The sequence below is a fragment of the Arachis stenosperma genome, chromosome 3 (assembly GCF_014773155.1).
Source record: "Arachis stenosperma cultivar V10309 chromosome 3, arast.V10309.gnm1.PFL2, whole genome shotgun sequence".
Taxonomy (NCBI): domain Eukaryota; kingdom Viridiplantae; phylum Streptophyta; class Magnoliopsida; order Fabales; family Fabaceae; genus Arachis; species Arachis stenosperma.
Window position 1 is genome coordinate 136,161,766 of NC_080379.1, and position 11,977 is coordinate 136,173,742.

The window sequence follows — 11,977 nt, forward strand, 5'->3', positions numbered from 1 at the left end:
TAGAGATATTTAAATGCCCAAATTAAGTTTCGGAAAGGTAGAACGAAAATTTGGGGATTTAAATATGATTTTTGGACTTAGTAGGCTTTTCTGAGTCAGAAAATATGTTTTCTGTGAAAAACCGTGAAAAACCACAAACCAGCTATTAAACCGATTAAACCGGTTCAAGTCTACTCGGTGCTGCACGAGAAAAAGTGAAAAACAGTAAAAAAACCTTAGAAAAATATTAGAAATAAAAAACCGGGTGTTAGGATTAAAGGTTTGGCACAAAGTTGGGCCGAACGGGCTAAAAATGCTAACAGGTTGGACCGGGCCCAAGTTGGGCCCAAGCCCAACATATATTCACACAACACACCCATAAACACACACACACACCAACTGCAAGAAGGAGAGGGGAGAAGAGAGAAGAAACACTATTGACTAATCACTTCAATCCGCGATATCTCGAGCTACGGTGCTCCGATTCGCGTGTCGTCAGCAACTACGCAAAGCACTTGCCGAGCCCGTCGTTTCTATCCAATCCTTGTGGTAAGTATCTCAAGTTTCTCTGCCCAGTTTTCGTGCCCTTGTAAATTTCGAGTTTTGGGGTTTAGTTTTTAGTGAAATCTTGTGTCTTGGGTGTTTTAGGTACACTCTAGCACTTGATTGTTTGTGATTTTGGCTTCCAAAACTGTTGGCTAAGGTAAGAGCTCTTCAAACCCTTGTGAGATTATGTTTATGTTGAGCCCTAGATTGATTTATGATGGTTTATGTATATATAGCTTGTTTGTTGCGTGTTCGGGAGCTTTTGGAGCTTGTTGGTGGCTTGGATTGTGTTGGAAAGCTTATTGGTGATTATTGTTATGCCTGTTTGGGGTTTTGGTATATTAGGAATCGGCCAAGGTATGGTTTCAGTTTCTTCTATATAGTATATAATATTCATGGAGACTTAGGCTAGTAACCCATAGGATAGGTTTGGATTTGAATCGTTGTTGAATGATGGTATGTAATGATTTATAATGAATTGATGATTGTTGAGTTTTATTATGATGATTGATAATGATATGATAAGGATGAATGATTTGTGAAGTTGAGAAGTGAGTTGTGTTGATATATGTGATATTGATGTTGATGATTTGGTAATGTAGTTGGAAAAATGTTAATGAGGTTTGATTATAATGTGATATATTGATGTTGAGGTTGAGGATGAGGAAAGGTGAAGGAAAATGTGGTAAGCTTGGTGTAATATGACATAGAGGGTTAATTTTTATGAGAGCTGGAGTTTCAAATGGTTTGGTATGGTTTTGGTTCTATTTTACAAGAAATTGTGAAAATTGTGGAATTGGATAAAAGTTAGTTTTTGGTAAACTTTGTCTAACCATAACTTTTGCCTCGATTTTCAAAATTGATTGACATTTTTTTTAGAATTAAAGTTCATTGAAAACCCTTTAAATCGATATAAAGTTTGTAAACTTTAGAATTTTGTAGAGGAAGTTATGATCATACAAAGTTGGTGTTCATCTGAAATTCTGCAAAGTTGCAGAATTTTGTGATTTTTGGTATATGCGCACGCACAGCCTTGTGCGCACGCACAACTCTGTGAAAATTTTTAACATGTGCACATGTACAGACCTGTGCGTATGCACACGTAGAGGCATACAATCTGCTTGTAGCGCTAGCACAACTTGTGCGTGCATAAACACATGAGAAATTGCAACCTGTGCGTACGCACAGCCCTATACACACACACACATTAGGAAGGATAGTCTGTTGGGGACGCTGGCACAGGTTGTGTGAGCAAACAGACTTTGTAAATTTTGGCACCCGTGCGTAAGCACCCCTATGCGTACGCACACATTTTAAAACTCTACAGAGCGTGCGTGCGCACACCCCTGTGCGTACGCACACGCCCTGTTTCTCAAATTTAGAACTTGTTTTCAACTATTTCACCTTCCCAAAAAGGTTGTAAGCTTCTATAACACCATTTTAGGACTCTTGGGCTTATTCTTGAGCATTGAAACATAGGAAAACATCTTAGGAGATTTTATTTGAGTTTTACATTAGAGAATTAGGAAACAGAGGCTTAGGTTTCTGGAGTGATGAGGATGGGTTAGCTGGAGCATAAAGAAGGATTGGTATATGAGATGAGAACTGGTGAACTATGAGTTCGGATTGGAAATCATGAATTGATGATGGTTGAGATGAGTCGAGGACTTGAGGAGAAATCATGATCTTGATGGATATTGAAAGTGTGCGGGGCCTATATCCTCGGCATAGCAGATTGTTCTACAGCGAGACTGGTTGTTGTTGAGAGTGTGCGGAGCCTATATCTCCGGTGTGTCAGATGTTTCGGTCGCATGACTTGTTGAAATGTTGAGAGTGTGCAGGGCCTATATCTTCAGCGTGACAGATTGTTCTGCTGCATGATTTGTTGTAGTTGGTTCCTTCTCTACTGCAGAAAGTATGTGGGGCCTATATCCCTGGCGTAGTAGACTCCCTACTGCATGAGTGTGCAGGGTAGTATACCTCTGACGTAGCAGATTTGTTGCTGCATGAGTATGTAGGGCACTATATCTCGGGCGTGGAAGAAAAGGCTACATCTGGGAGGATGTGTCGTGTTGGCATTTACAAACCGACAAGTGATATCACGAGCCAATAGGATAGACATTCATCATATGCATCTTCTATGTGCTTTTTTGCTTAGATTACTTTAGTTTTCCTAATTGTATAATATGCCTACTTGCTTCTTGAATTACTAGTTGTCTATTTGAATATTACTTTTGTTTTCCTTGCTTGCAATTATCTGTGATTGTCTGGTGTTGAGGAGGTTAGGTAGGCGGTGGCGAAGGGATTGCACGGAGGGTAAGTTGGTGGAGGCTGTGGGACAGCGGTGACTAGTTTAGTTAGTAATCCCCTAAGTTAGATTATCCTGTTATTATATCATGGTATAAGTTATGTTTTAATGTTTTAGCATGCTTTAAGATAAATCTTGTGGTGGATATGACGCCTAGGATTGCCTTTAGCGTCCCAGCGTCTTATATACTACATCACTGGGCACTGTTACCATACTGAGAACCTTCGGTTCTCATACCATATTTCTGTTGTGTTTTTCAGATGCAGGTCGCAACTCACCTCGGTGAGTTATTCGGTTGCTGATAGAAGCGGAAGATCCAGATATCCTTTTTGAGTCTTTTTGGTTTATTTTATATATGTCTCTCACTTTTGTATTTTGTTTTGCCTAGAGGCTTGTATTTGAGAGAACAAAATTTGTAAAAGTTGTTTTTACTGTCTGGTTCTTTTTGGTCTGTATATAGCTAGTCGGCTTAAATTCCGCGAGCCGTGGCTAGTTTATTATGATATTATATACTTATCTTTTGTTATCTTATATCTGTGATAAACCACTATTTTATAGTTTATATTGTGTTTAATTGTGTGGTTTTGTCATGATCCTTACCCACTTATTCATCAATTTAGCATGCATTTAGATTTCCTTCTGAATTTATTACATGTTTGAAAATTGCTTCCTAGAGACTTTAATTATTTAATTTTAATTCTCCTTTATTTCATTCGATGCCGTAATCTGTGTGTCAAGTGTCTCAGGCTTTATAGGGCATGAATGAGACGGAGATTGGAGAGGAAGCTAGCAAAAATAGAAGGAACACAAGAATTTAAGGAGATAACCAGCGAAAAGTGATGCGGTCGCATGGCTCACGCGACCGCGCGAAGGAGCGCAAATTGCGGTGACGCGGCCGCATGGCTTGCGCGGCTGCGCGGATTGGAAAGCACAAGCAACGCGGTAGCTTGGATGACGCGAACGCGTGAAGAGGAAAAGCGCAAGCGACGCGTCCGCATGGACGACGCGATCGCGTGACATGCGCGATCTGCATAATCTGCAGAATCCGAAACCAGCGATTTTAAACCCTATTTCGGCCCAGTTTTCGGCCCGAAACAGCAGACTAGAGTCGGAGAATATGCAGAAATAAGGGAGACACATTCATTGAGTAGTGTAGATCTAGTTTTTCACTCTGTTAGGTTTTCTCTCGATAGCTTTTAGAATTTTAACTTTCAATTGGTCTTAGCATTGGAACATTGAGAAGAGTTATTTCCTCATCAAGACTTCATCACTCTAGTTTGTTCTCTTAACTTAGTTTTATTCTTCCATGTTCTTTGTTATGTTCAATTTTGTCATTCAGATACTTTTATGATTAATTAATGCAAGGACTATTTCTTTTTAATTTAATTTCAATTCCAATAATCATGTCTTCTTTTAATTCCCTTTCATGTGCCATGGATTCTTTATTTACAATGCGTGAGTAGTTTCATTACTTGATGGGGAATTGATTAAAAGGAACTCTGAATTGGAAGGATTGAAGGAAAAATTTGTAGTTGGGTTAATTGTTGGATTGCTATCCTGTCACCAACGCCAATCCCTTTGAACTAAGTGGGTTGTAACTCGTGAACAGATCTGGCATTCTAACTTGTTTGACTTTCCCTTACCTAGTAAGGGATAACCAAATAGAGTAACCATTAATTATAAATTAATCTTAAAAATCATTCCGTCAATGATAGAGATTCTAACCAATCAATTTCCAGTCAAGGCTTTTATTTATATTATTTAAAATCCCTCAATTTAAATCCCAATTTACTTAGCTCAACTTTTTGGAATATCTGATTAATAAAACAGCACACCTTTCTGCAACTCGTTGGGAGACGACCTGGGACTTAAAACTCCCAGTAATTTTAATTTAAACTTTCTATGACATATTTCTAAATTGATAGGCAGATTTTCGGTGAGTTAAGAACTATACTCGCAACGTAACCATTTTAATAAATTTTTAATTCACCAGCTTCTGCACTCCATCAATTTTTGGCGCCGTTGCCGGGGAGTTGCAATAGAGTGCTAATTTTATTAATTAGAATTTATTTACTTGCATTTTATTTAATTTTGCTACTATGAGCTGCATGTTTCTTCTGTCAAATGACACGTTCACTTCCTGATCCGCGCTTGCTAATATTCGATCCTGAAATTGAAAGAACAATTTCACGAATAAGGCGAGAACAGCGTAGGTTAGTCCGCTCTGAGGGCGGATCTGAAAGTGAATCTGAGGAAGAAACCAGCCCCCGTTCTACTGATTCGGTTGTTTTACGTGCAGAAAACATGGCAGCTAGAAGAGTTACCATTCAGGAGGAAGGAACTCATGATTTTACAATGCAATCGTTTCAAGCGCATCATCCAGCAGTAACTATGGATTTTGAAATAAAGACCGCACTGCTAAATTTGATGCCCAAGTTTCATGGCCTACCTGCTCAAGAGCCTATCAAGCACTTGAGAGATTTCTAGGCAGCCTGTTCTACTGTCAGGCGAGATGGCACTGATGAAACTTCAATTCTGCTGAAAGCTTTTCCGTTCTCTCTTGAGGGAAAAGCAAGAGAGTGGTACTACACTCAACCTCTAGCAAATGTATCCAACTGGGATACACTCAGAAAGGAGTTTCTGGAGAAATTCTTTCCATCTGAAGTTACTGATAAACTGAGGAAGGATATCTCTACAATTGTTCAGGATGACAATGAGACTCTCTTTGAATACTGGGAGCGCTTCAATAATCTTTTGGAAGCATGCCCCCACCACATGATTGACAAGATCGTGCTACTCAGCTATATCACACAAGGTATGAGGCCCCAAGATAAGACCACATTGGAAAGTGCCAGCAATGGGTCTATGAAGAAGTACAAAACCACTGATGAAGCTTGGCAATTGATCAGTGCTTTAGCTGAATCTACTCGGAATCACAGACAGAAGTAAGGCCGTTCAAGGGCTGTTGCAGAAGTATCTTCTGGCATAGAGACTGCTGCTCTAAATCGAAGCATCTGTGAAATGACCAACCTGCTGAAGCAAATGCAGTTAAATCAACAAGCTCAGCAAACTCAACCGCAGCAAAACCAACAACTAGTTCCACAAAGAATTTGCGGAATTTATGCTGATTACAGTCATTACACTGATGAATGCCCGCAGCTCCAACAAGAAGACAACATGGTGGCATCCACTCACAACTTCTATGACCGCCCCAATCAAGGTGGAAATAATAACCATGGATGGCAGGACAATTCAAACCAGAATTGGAGGGACAACAATAATAGGGGAGACAGAGATAATCAGGGAAATGAGAGGTGGAATAATTACAACAACAGGCAGTAAAATCAACCTTACCGAGCACCTCACCTGAGGCAAAACCAAGGACCACCGAACAATCAGCAGCAAACCTCTCAAATTACTCATTCTTCTGTATCTTCTAATGAAGATTTATTACAAGCTTTGGAGAAAAGACAACTGGCCATGGAAAATACCATCGTGAACAGTATTAACGCCAGTCTAAATGGTTTCACCTCTACTCTGCAAGCTTTTATGACACAACTTGGTTCAGCACAAAATTCCAGTAACCAACCTTCAAGCACTCATAATTCACTTTTCATGTTTTAGATGTAGTTTTTAGAGAGAGAGGTTCTCTCCTCTCTCTTAGGATTAGGATTTAGAACTTCTCTTAGTTTTTTAAGAGTGACTCTCGATCCGGGTTCAATGTTCCTTTAATTCATGTTTCTCTTTTATTTTTATTTACTCTAATACTTTTATTTGTATTTGATTTATGTTGCCCAATTGGCTTATGAACTTTTCATGTTAAGATTTGAATGTTCTATTTATTATAATTTGAGGTATTTCAGTTTAATATTACTTTCTTTTATTTACATGATTATTGCCTCCCATCTGAAGGCATTTTTATTCCAGCAGTTTCAATTTTCTTTCCTTTTGGCTTTGGTTAAATAATTGGTGACTCTAGAGTTATCAAACTCATTGTTGATTGAAAATTGGAATTCATCCACTTAACTTACCTTCATAGTTAGATGTTAACAAAGTGGGAGAAAAATCCAATTCTCATCACAATTGATAAGGATAACTAGGAAAGGACCTCCAGTTCTTTTACCTTGCCAAAGGTTTATTTTACAGCTATTATTATTTTATTTTACTTGTCATATAATATATTCCCACCTTACTTCCAAAACCCCAATTTTACCTTTTTCATAGCCAATAATAAGAACATACCTCCCTGCAATTCCTTGAGAAGGCGACCCGAGGTTTAAATACTCGGTTATCAATTTTAAAGGGGTTTGTTACTTGTGACAACCAAAACGTTTGTACGAAGGGATTTTTGTCGGTTTAGAGACTATATCTATAACGCGACTATTTTTATGAAATTCTTTACTGGCAAAAATCCTAACGTCAATCTGTTTCTTGTGCCTTAAGCTAGTATCTTTGTTAGCACGTTTTACACTTTTGAAATCCTGTTTTCGAGCTATATCCTTCATCGGGCTTCCAGATTATACTATTCTTTCTATATATATATATTATATGTATGGGCTTAGAACTGTCGTAATCTTTGATTAACCTTTGCTTTACGACGCGAGATAAAGCTTAGGCTAATTAGGATGTTACATTTAGTGGTATCAGAGCGGTTCGTCCTTGTGAGTCTGAGGGATGGACCGATTATGCTTCATTGCATACTCTGTGTGTCTTTTCTTTGATGCTATTAGGTTATCTACTTGATATATGCATAGCATGTTTGTTTGTGAGTTCCTGTTTGGGATAATTGAAGCACTAGGCTTTTGATATTGAGACTGATCACCTTGATATCGATGGTTTGGTGTAGACAGGAACCCTAATGGCCACTCGCGGATGAGGTCGTATGCGTTCATGAGGAGATAGTAGGAATGAGTGACCGGCCAATAACCATGCCGAGTTCATGGCGGCAATGGCGAATCTTGCGAACACCATGGAGGCGAATGCTACTGCGACTTTGTAAGCTGTGTAGAGGTTAGGCCAATCAGACAGAAACGGAAATGGAAACGGGGAAGGAAACACTAATGATAATGCTGAGGGGAACGGTGATAGCACGGCAGGAGTTCCGATGACTTTGGTGATGTTCCTCAAGGTTCATCCGCCAACTTTCCGAAGATCAACCTATCCTACAGAAGCGGACAACTGGTTCCAGGCTATGGAGCGTGCTTTACAGGCACAACACATTTTGAATAATCAGTATGTCAAGTTTGTCGCTTATCAGCTTGCGGGAGAGGCCCAACACTGGTGGCAAGCCAAGTGTTGCTTGCTACAGCTCTAGAACGCAGATGTTCCTTGGGATGTATTTCAGACGGCCTTCTACAAGAAGTATTTTCCTGAGTCTATAAGGGAAGCGAAGGAGATGGAACTGATGCAGCTGAAGCAATGTTCCTTGTCAGTGGCAGATTAAACTAACAAGTTTGAGGAGCTCTGTAAGTTCTCAAGGCCATGCCAGGGTGCCCCGGAGACCTATGAAAGTTGGAAGTGTATCAAGTATCAAAGGAGCCTGAAGGATGACATCATGACTGCTGTGGCTCCTATGGAGATTCGTACATTCTCTGATCTAATGAACAAGTCAAGGGTTATTGAAGAATATGCACAGACAGTAGCCTCGTCAATGGACTCTCCTGAGGGGAATACTAGTAGGGAATGTGGCTATTACCTCAGACCAAGGGAGCAGAACTTCAAGAAAGATGGACATACTCCTCAGCATTTGCAAGGTCAAGGGAACTTCAGAAGGGACAACAATGCCCAACTTTACCATGTGAGGGGAGGTCTTCTATGTTTTACTTGTGGGAAACCTGGACATATATCTAAGTACTATCGCCGCGGGAGGATCCGAGATGAGGGTCAGAGTCAACAGTCAGGCCGTGTGTTTACCTTAGATGCACATGATGCGGCAGGTTCAGATCCCCTGACGAGAGGTAAGCGTATGCTTTAAGTATTATATATTTCCTGGACCTGAGGGTAGCTTGGTCCTATCCTTTGCAAAGTCGTCATTAGGATTACAAGAGCTTACGGTTTTATTGGAAGTAAACCATGGGTTGAGAGGATTCTAGTGGTGGTAGCCAAGGATTTCGGATTTATGCTGACGAGCGATCAGAGTGACGCAGCAAAAGCATGTTGATTAGCATTTTTGAGAGCAAAAATCTTTTTAAGGAGGGGAGGATATAAGAACTGGAGTTTTCACGAATAGAGATATTTGAATACCCAAATTAAGTTCCGGAAATTTAGAGCGAGAATTTGAGGATTTAAATATGATTTTGGACTCAGTAGGCTCTTCTGAGTCAGAAAATGTGTTTTCTACGAAAAACCGTAAAAACTGCGAACCGACTATTAAACCGGTTGAACCGGTTCAAGTCTGCTCGGTGCTGTGCAAGAAAAAGTGAAAAACAGTCGAAAACCTTAGAAAAATATTAGAAATGAAAAACCGGGCATTAGTATTAAAAGTTTTGCCGAAAGTTGGGCCGTACGGACAAAATGCTAACGGGTTGGATTGGGCCCAAGTTAGGCCCAAGCCCAACATATATAAGGGTTCATTAATGAACCCATTCAACACAACACACCCATAAACACACACACACACACGAGCTGCAAGAAGGAAAGGGGAGAAGAGAGAAGAAATACTATTCACTCCTCACTTCAATCCGTGATATTTCGAGCTACGGTGCTCCAATTTGCGTGCCATCAGCGGCTACACGAAGTTCTTACTGAGCCCGTCATTTCTATTCGAGCCTTATGGTAAGTCTCTCGAGTTTCATTGCCCAGTTTTTGTGCCCTTGTGAATTTCGAGTTTTAGGGTTTGGTTTTAAGTGAAATATTGTGTCTTGGGTTTTTTAGATACACTCTAGCACTTGATTGTTTGTGGTTTTGGCTTCCAAAACTGTTGGATAAGGTAAGAGCTCTTGAAACCCTTGTGAGATTATATTTATGTTGAGCCCTAGGTGGATTTGTGATGGTTTATCCATATATAGCTTGTTTGTTGTGAGTTTGGGAGCTTTTGGAGCTTGTTGGTGGCTTGGATTGTGTTGGAAAGCTTGTTGGTGATTATTGTTTTGCCCGTTTGGGGTTTTAGTATATTAGGAATTAGCCAAGGTATGGTTTTGGTTTCCTCTATGTAGTATATAATATTCATGGACACTTAGGCTAGTGACCCATAGGATATATTTGGATTTGAATCGTTGTTGAGTTGTTGAATGATGGTATGTGATAATTTATGATGAATTGATGATTGTTGAGTTTGATTATGATGATTGATAATGATATGATGAGGATGAATGATTTGTGAAGTTGGGAAGTGAATTGTGTTGATATATGTGATATTGATGTTGATGATTTGGTAGTGTAGTTGGAAAAATGTTAATGAGGTTTGATTATAATGTGATATATTGATGTTGAGGTTGAGGATGAGGAAAGGTGAAGGAAAATGTGGTAAGTTTGGTGTAATATGACATAGAGGGTTGATTTTGATGAGAATTGGAGTTTGGAATCGTTTGGTATGGTTTTGGTTGTATTTTACATGAAATTATAGAAATTGTGGAATTGGGTAAAAGTTAGTTTTTGGTGAACTTTATCTTATCATAACTTTTACCTTGATTTTCAAAATTGATTGAATATTGTTTAGAATTAAAGTTCATTAAAAACCCTTTAAATCGATATAAAGTTTGAAAACTTTGGAATTTTGTAGAGGAAGTTATGATCATTCAAAGTTGTTGTTGAAAATCTGAAATTCTGCAAAGTTGCAGAATTTTGTGATTTCTGGTATGTGCGCACGCACAAATTTGCAAAAATTTTAACCTGTATGCACGCACACACAGAGGCAGGCAATCTGCTTGCAGCGCTAGTACAACTTGTATGCGCACACATCAATGAGAAATTGCAACCTGTGCGTACGCACAGCCCTGTGCGCATGCACACGTTGGGAAGGCCAGTCTGTTGGGGGCGCTGGCATAGGTTGTCCGAGCGAATAGACTTTGTGAATTTTGGAACCCGTGCGTATGCACACCCCTATGCGTACGCACACGTTTTAAACTCCAGAGCGTGCACGTGCACACCCCTGTGCATACGCACACGCCCTGTTTCCCAAATTTAAAAGTTGTTTTCAACTATTTCACTTTTCCAACAAGGTTGTAAGCTTCTATAACACCATTTTAAGACTCTTGGGCTTATTCTTGAGCATTGAAACATGGGAAAAGATCTTAGGAGAATTTATTTGGGTTTTACGTTAGAGAATTAGGAAACGGAGGCTTAGGATTCTGGTATGCTGAGGATGGGTAAGCTGGAGCATAAAGAAGGATTGGTATATGAGATGAGAACTGGTGGACTATGAGTTCGGAATGGAAATCATGAATTGATGATGGTTTAGATGAGTTGAGGACTCGAAGAGAAATGATGATCTTGATGGATGTTGAGAGTGTGCGGGGCCTATATCCCCGGCGTAGCAGATTATTCTGCTGCATGACTGGTTGTTGTTGAGAGTGTGCGGAGCCTATATCTTCGGTGTGGCAGATGTTTCTGTCGCTTGACTTATTGAAATGTTGAGAGTGTGCGGGGCCTATATCCCCGGCGTGGCATATTGTTCTGCTGCATTATTTGTTGTAGTTGGTTCCTTCTCTGCTGTAGGAAGTGTGCAGGGCCTATATCCCTGGCGTAGTAGACTCCCTACTGCATGAGTGTGTAGGGCACTATATCTCTGACGTAGCAGATTTACTGCTGCATGAGTATGCAGGGCACTATATCTCTGGCGTGGCGAAAAAGGCTACACTTGGGAGGAAGTGTCGGGTTGGCATTTACGGGCCGACAAGTGATATCACGAGCCAATAGGATAGACATTCATCATATGCATCTTCTATGTGCTTGTTTGCTTTGATTACTTGAGTTTGCCTAATTATATAATATGCCTACTTGCTTCTTGAATTACTTGTTGTCTATTTGAATATTACTTGTGTTTTCCTTGCTTGCAATTATCTGTGATTGTCTGGTGTTGAGGAGGTTAGGTAGGCGGTGGCAAAGGGATCGCACGAAGGGTAGGTTGGTGGAGGCTGTAGGACAGCGGTAACTAGTTTAGTTAGTAATCCCCTAAGTCAGATTATCCTGTTATTATATCATGAT

The 11,977-nt window shown here is 39.9% G+C and overlaps 1 non-coding gene across 1 annotated transcript; it reads right to left on the bottom strand.

Annotated features, from left to right (window-relative positions):
- Positions 1-5,506: 5,506 nt before the first annotated feature.
- LOC130971151 (small nucleolar RNA R71) lies at positions 5,507-5,614 on the bottom strand. The gene has a single exon (XR_009082387.1). It is a non-coding gene; the product is annotated as a small nucleolar RNA R71 (small nucleolar RNA).
- Between the last annotated feature and the right edge of the window lie 6,363 nt (positions 5,615-11,977).